The sequence below is a fragment of the Nipponia nippon genome, unplaced genomic scaffold (genome assembly GCF_047370975.1).
Source record: "Nipponia nippon isolate SJK-2023a ecotype South Korea unplaced genomic scaffold, ASM4737097v1 scaffold_26, whole genome shotgun sequence".
Classification (NCBI taxonomy): domain Eukaryota; kingdom Metazoa; phylum Chordata; class Aves; order Pelecaniformes; family Threskiornithidae; genus Nipponia; species Nipponia nippon.
In genome coordinates, this window is record NW_028262343.1 from 2,133,047 (window position 1) to 2,139,093 (window position 6,047).

Below are 6,047 nucleotides of genomic sequence, written 5' to 3' on the forward strand. Positions count from 1 at the left end.
GCCCAGATAAATCACCTGGCGCTGTGTTGCTTGGGCCTTCTTCTCAGATACCCGGTACCCTTGGAGCCCCAAGAAATTTAGTAGACTCACCGTCCAGGCCATACAATCGTCCTCTGTTTTAGTGGCAATCAGGATATCATCCACATATTGTAACAGTTTTCCTTCCTCAGACGGGGCTTCCCAAGATTCCAAGTCTTTTGCAAGTTGACTGCCAAAAATAGTAGGGCTGTTCTTAAATCCTTGTGGCAACACTGTCCAAGTGAGCTGAGTCTTACGTCCACTTTTAGGATTTTCCCATTCGAATGCAAATATTTTCTGGCTGGCTTCATGGAGAGGGAGGCAAAAGAAGGCATCCTTCAGGTCTAGAACAGTAAACCAGGTTAGTTCAGGTGTCAATACAGTCAACAAGGTATATGGATTCGCCACTACCGGATAAAGGTCTTCAGTTATCTTATTTATAGCTCGTAGATCCTGAACCACCCGGTACGATCCGTCAGGTTTGCGGACAGGCAATATAGGGGTGTTAAAATCAGATTCACATTCTTTTAATAATCCTAATTGTAAAAATTTTTCTATCACTGGCCGAATTCCTTCCCTATCCTCCTTCTTCAGGGGATACTGTTTAATTCTTACCGGTTGTCGGCCCTCTTTAAGTTTAACTTCAACAGGTGAAGCATTCTTCGCCCTTCCGGGTACATCGGTGGCCCATACTCCGGGATATACCTGGTTTAGAATCTCCTTGTTAATTTTTCCTTCTGCGGGAAGACTAGTTAAGGATACTCAGTATTTGGATGTACTGTTGGTCTTTTACCTCCAGAGTAATTTCTCCCTTTTCAAATGTAATCTTTGCACCCAATTGTTCCAACAAATCTCTTCCCAAAAGTGCCTTTGGGGAACTGGGCATATACAAAAATTTGTGGATGCCCCATTGTTTTCCTAATTTATATCTCAGAGGCTTACAAAAATATGCCTTTTCACTTTGGCCAGTCACTCCTTTTACCATGACATAATCATCCCCCAGGGGCATCAAGGCTTGATTCAAAACAGAGTACGTCGCCCCTGCGTCAACCAGAAATTCTGCTTCCTGTTGTTGTCCCTTCCCTAGCTTCATTATAACCAGTGGATCCACTAAGGTGGATTCCCCAGGTCCCCGTCAATTTTCCGTTCTTGTCTGTATCTTTTCTCTCTATTACTAAACACTCTCCATGCTTCATCCAGTAACGCTTCCAAGTTTCTGCTTTCTGTGGGGCGCAACTTCTGAAGTTTGCGCCTAATATCCCCTGTGGACTGGCCCAAAAACAGGGAAACTAGTTGTTGTATCCCTACCTCTGACCCAGGATCCAGCAGTGTGCTGTGGCGCATTACATCCCTCAGTCGATCCAGGAATTCAGATGGGGACTCGGAAGGACCTTGTTTAATTGCATATAATGCTGCATATAATGTATGGTTTTGGGGATGGCCCTCTCCATCCCCTTCGAAATCCACTCCTGATACGCCTGCAATCTTTCCATATGCACAGTTCTATTTGCATCCCACTTTGGATCTTGGAGAGGGAAATGCTCCTTTACATCCCCTCCTGTAGTCTTATAATGATCTTCAGCCAAATTTCCTGCCATTTTTAAAATCAATTGTTTCTCTGTCTCGGTCATGAATTCTAATAATAATTGTATATCATTCCAATCGGGGTTGTGTTGTTTTATAATAAACTGAAAATGCTTAGTTACACTTACCGGATCATTCCTGTAATCCTTTGCAACCCTTTTCCATGCTTCTAAATCGGTAGTGGAAAAAGGTACCTTAATTAGCATCGTCCCGCCATCAGGCCCTACCGCCTCTTGAAGAGGTGCTTGTAAAGCTGTTAGGGTAGATTTCTTTCTGGTACAGGAGGATACAGGACTATCCGAGGGAGTGGAGGTCCCATCTGAGTCCGCATTCTGCTCCTGTGATCAAGGGGGAGGCTTAAGCAAATCAGTTAGATCTTGTTCTGGTGCTTGATGGACTTTATTCATTCTCGTACACCTTTGTCCAATACTACACGCCGAGCAACACCGTCTCAGTTTACATTTAAGTTCTTTGTTATTTTCCCGTTCAAGGGCGAGTACCAAAGGGTCCTGTGGCGACACCATTCCACAGTCCCTTTGCCACTCCGGATGGTCTCGGAGGGTGAAAAACATATCTGCATATGATACTTCATCCCACTTTCCTTCTCTCCTTAAAAACAACATTAATTGTAGGAGGGTATTATAATCAATCGACCCATTAAGTGGCCACTTACTTAGCCCCATCTTCCAATTTATAGATTGGCCACCATTGATTGCAATATTTAATGAGAGTTTTCTTGCTCTCTGTACCTCCGGTTCCAACAATGTCCTTCCAATGAGCCAATATACAACCCAGGGGACTCTTCTTTAAAATGCCGCCCTGAGTGTTACCCATTTCTCTAACTTTTCTACCTGTCTTTTATATTACTTCTTGTTAACCCTAGTTCTTTGTTTCAGCTTCCACACAAGTCTTTTCTTGCAGATCTCTATAGTTTTCTCCCAGTCTCCCTCCCACACGTCCCAAATTTCCGGGATTAGATGTTTCTTTCCACACAAACTTCACTATTTCAGATTTTTGATGGGCTCTTTCCCAATCATAAAACCGTGGGGTTTGGGGAAGGCACTTGAGGCACCCTGCCTTCCGCCTGCTAGATAAACAATACCACCTTTTCCCGCAAGATTTACATTTTAGCAGTACCCAAGTCGGATGCCAATTGCCACACGCAAAGCAAAGAATTACCCCTGTTTGCCCGCCGATGTGGGGATTTGAGAAAGCGTCCGGAATAGGCTGTTCCCAATCCAGAGCCACTTTCTGTCCCGCGGGAGTTAAATATGCCCCCTTCAAGTAAAAGCGTTCGTTTCCCCGTCTTATCCAATTTCCTCCCTCGTTTAAATATTCCCAAGGTTCAAGCCCAAACCACCGAAGGAGTGACTCTCTGACTCTCTTCGTTCTGCCACTTTGATGATTAGCCAGTTCCCCGATACTTAAGAGAATGGCTAAGCACCACGGCAGCCCAATTTACACACCAAAAGATTTACAAATTTTATAAACGTTCCAGGAGCTTTGTCCGTCTCTGGCCGTGCTCCTCGCGGAGTCACGGAACCGCAAATCAGGACTCCCACTCACTTCACAGCGATGCTGTGTCTCAAACACACATACACACAAATTTTCAACATACAATACATACAATAAAAACATATAATATATAAAATACCCGGGTAAATGAAACAGGTAATTATCGCTCCAGTTGATATCCCTTCAGCAGCTGCAAAGATTTAAATAATTCTTGAGAGAGGTCCACTTACCCTTCTCCTGCTTCTTATACAGTCATTAGCTGGTCCGTCCTGGCTCCCGACACCGGGATGCAGCGGTGACCTCAGATTTGCTCGATCTACCCCCAAGATCGCTAGCGGCTGCTCTATCGGCCAGGGTACCCTCCTCCCCTACAGGGACTATGCTGTACGCCAGACGTCTCTGTGCGGTTTACCAGCAGCCCCGGTCAAGCGTACGACTTACTGGCTCTTCTTGTTAAACATACCGTTTAATCCGCGGCTTCAGGAGGTGGTTGTCTGCTCCCGCGGTGAGCGTCTGGCAGCGGAGGCTCCTCCGAGGAAGGTGCTCGGGGCGCGCCTAGGAGCGTCCGCTCCGCAGTCGATCCCGCGGTCGAGCAGAGACTCTCCTGCCTGGCTCGCCAAACTGACGTGCGGAAACAGACTCCAGAACCTGTAAGGTTGTAAAGTAGGTATGTTTATTCAGCGCTGGGCAGCACGGGGGGTCATCCCGCCAAAGTCGTGCGCGCCCACGTGGTAGCTTGTCCTGGATTTATACGACAAAGTGTTACATATACATAAGATTTCCCAATACGCCTATACAGATGCATGACCTGTCCCCGCTTCGTATTAAAATTAGCCCCAAGAGGTCGTTTCCATAAACTCCTCCCAACTGCGCTTGCGCAGTGCTTCCTGGTGGTGGTCACGGGGGTCGTGGGGATGAAGGCTGATGACTCCTCTTCGTCACCGCTAGTAACCCCTTGTTCTTGCGCAGACTCAGTTGCTCCTTGGCTCTTGTCCAAATCGCAGGGTCGGTTTCAGCTGGTTCTTGAGACAAGTTTCTGTTCTTATCAGGAACTGTCCTTTGTTGTGAGACTACCAGGCTCCTCACTTTAATCACCTTGCACAATAGTTAGATAAGCGTAGTTACGCTCTAAAGCCCCTTTTCAGGAGCTTAATTGTTTTTTGTGAGTTTAACTCTTTCAACTCATTCAGCAATATCTCGTGCTTCCTCCCTGGGGGGTCAAAAGGGTTATTTATGGGTAGAGCAGATGACTGAGTGTTCTCCCTAGGTTGAGTCTGGCCTGTCGATTCCTTACTGCCCGGTTGAACAGCTTGTACCAGGCTAAGAATTACCCCCATAGGCTGTCCTTGAATAGCTACTCGGGGTATGCCTAAATCTAAAGCTAGACTCCACAATTCATTACGGCTCTTCTGGGGATCCATTGCTTTATGTGGAGGCCCTTGTGATCAAGAAGGATGTCTGGGATTCTGGGGGGTCTGTTTCACTCGTCTGACCCGTTTACTGTCTGGTTCAGATCGGGATCACCCAGCTGGCATTGGATCATCCCACCCCATTTCTCACCCATGATTGACAATGCCATGCATCAAATCTGCCCAGGTCAGAATAGGTCGAATATGTTGTCTGTCCTGTGCGTTGTGCTCCATATTTTGTCTTATTTTGTCTCTTTTTGCAATGAGATACCGTTTTAAAACAGCGGGGGCTCCCTGTATTAGTGGCTTCATGGCCTGGGGGTCTATGGGAGCTGAGACAGGGTATTTACCGTGTTTTCACTCCTATTGTTCATAGCTTGAATGCAGGCTGCCTTTGTAACAGCTCTTGATAGCTCGCTCATTGATCGTATAGGGATAGCAGTGGGTTCTCCTGGTTCCTAAGGGTCTATGCCCCCCTGCCCAATAAGCTATTCGGTGCATGATAGAATCCAGTTCATTGTTAGGGTCTGGTTCCCCTGTTAAAAATACCCCTGGTCCCCAAAAGCCGTCTGCTTCATCTTGGTTTAACATAATACCATCTCCCCCTGTCAGGGAAACTCGCATAAATATTCAGTTTTGCTTTCGCCAGGCTTCCGCCCATATTTTTCCCGCAAATTAGCTAATTGAAGGAAGTTCCGCGGAATGGTTCTTGTGGTATTTCTTTAGTTACCCCCCTGGGGCCCTACAGACACTTCAGTTTTAATAACAGGGGCCACCTTAAACTCCAATTCATCTAACTCACTCTCTTCACTACTCTCATCGCTAAATTCCTGGTCAGGGTCCCCCCATATATATCCATCCTAATCTTCCAGGGACACAATTAACTTATGGATCTTTACAGGATCTGGGGGATTGGAGGCCCAAGTTATCATGAGTTCTAGTTTGTCCTCTACTCTTTTTCGCTTTTCCTTTTCCTCCCCCAATTGTTTCTGCAATTTTTCTATTTGCAGAGATAACAGCATTTCTTGTCGCTTTCTTTGTTCAACCTCATCTTGTAACATTCTCATTTCCTTTTCTTTGCATTTCTTATACTGACATGCTGCTTCCAAATACATTCCCAACATCTTGCATATTATTCCCTTTACCATTTTTCAGTTTTCCTCTCGCAAGATTTAACTGTACCTCTATCTTACTCCAATTATCCCAGTTTTCACACGCCCAATCTCCATGCCTCCGTAAGTAGTCAGTGATTGAATCCGCCATCCTGCTGACTATGCCAATTTTGTCGCAGGAGAAGATTCGGAAATCACTCAGATCTGATCTAGCGGTTAGTTTATTGGGTTCTAATCAGTAAATTTAGGTAAGTAAAATATTTAATAAGTACAGATGGATTGGAGATCAATACTCTACTATTTACTACACTTAAAGTTAGTATGGGATACAAAGATTATCACGTAAGCTTACTATACATATCTTAAATGTTACATGCATGCAAAAAATGTCACTTACCAACCCATCGAT

At 45.4% G+C, this 6,047-nt stretch overlaps 1 pseudogene; it reads right to left on the bottom strand.

Annotated features, from left to right (window-relative positions):
- Window positions 1-4,176: 4,176 nt before the first annotated feature.
- Window positions 4,177-5,789, bottom strand: LOC148055147 (uncharacterized; annotated as a pseudogene).
- Window positions 5,790-6,047: the final 258 nt, after the last annotated feature.